The following is a 1,300-nucleotide window of genomic DNA, read 5'->3' on the forward strand; positions in this document are numbered from 1 at the left end:
AAAAATTCGTGTAAAGTGCCTTGTCCAAAGTCATAACATCGGACCGATCTGAGCCTCGAACCCCCGTACCTGCAATGTGACGATTGCGAGACTGGTAGCCTAACCACTAGACGACCGACGCCACCTACACGAGTTTGCGTGGCATTCCTTCGATTAGAGGACTGATAACGTGCACAATCGTGTGGGTTGTTGGGTCACGAAGAGGCAACTGGAGTAACACTTAGACCAGTTATCACAAATTATAGACTTGTCCATGACCTTTTTACCTCATCCACTTACTCCTATCTATCACAGCACGAAATTGACCCCTTTCCGTGGCGAACTTGGCGCGCCCGAAACATTGATAAATCAATTCTGATTTTTCAGGATTCTACATCTCAAGGTCCCGCTGTTAGTTCGGTTGGTATCATGCCGGTTTGTTTGCTTTTTGTGCGAATGACTCCTGTTCGAATCCTTAGTGAGATATTCGTGAACTTAGGTTGTTCAATGCAATGAGTTTTCAAAGGTTTCTCACTCTATATGGTTTAGTTCCATCAACATCAAATTCTGAGGTCCATCCAGTAAGATAAGGTGGAACTTTAAGCCAATATATTGCGAAAAGCCTGTTTCTGTTACTTGTGATAATATGTATCTCATCATCATCAGTGCCTTTCTCGCCATGGGTCAGGGTATTGGCCACGAACAAATACTTTCGACTTTTCCCTATCCTGGGCTAGCCTCTTGATGTTTTTCCATGTCTTCCTACTTTTCTGTACAATGCTTTCTGTGACTCTTCTTCAGGTGCCACATGGTCTTCCCTTTGATCTTTTACCCTGCGGATTCCAATCCAACACTTTCTTTGCTATGCAGCAGCCTGACTTCCTGAGAGAATGGCAAATCCATCGCCACTGCCTTCTTCCCACTTCATCTCTGACTGGGCTCTGTCTTGTTCTCCTTAGTACTTCCTCGTTGGTGATCCTGTCTGTCCATCTGATCCTCAGTAACTTCCGTGGACACTTGTTCAAGAAAACCTACATCCTCTTTATGCAAGTCTGAGATGCAATATGTATTTCTGACAGAGAAATAGAACTAGACAACAATAGAATAACAAAATGTAGACGGGAGAAACGGGGTGGGGGAATAGAAGGATATTTTTATCTCTTGTCTGAAATAATAAAAAATGATATAGTCAATGACAAGATCAACATGTCAAATTGATATAAACTCTCATCTACACATGAAAGCAACATGATTATTATATTCTCTCTGACACACGAAAAGCCCACGAATGGAACAATACTTTCTGAAGAGAGAGAGAGAG

Source organism: Aplysia californica, unplaced genomic scaffold (genome assembly GCF_000002075.1).
Source record: "Aplysia californica isolate F4 #8 unplaced genomic scaffold, AplCal3.0 scaffold00424, whole genome shotgun sequence".
Lineage (NCBI taxonomy): Eukaryota > Metazoa > Mollusca > Gastropoda > Aplysiida > Aplysiidae > Aplysia > Aplysia californica.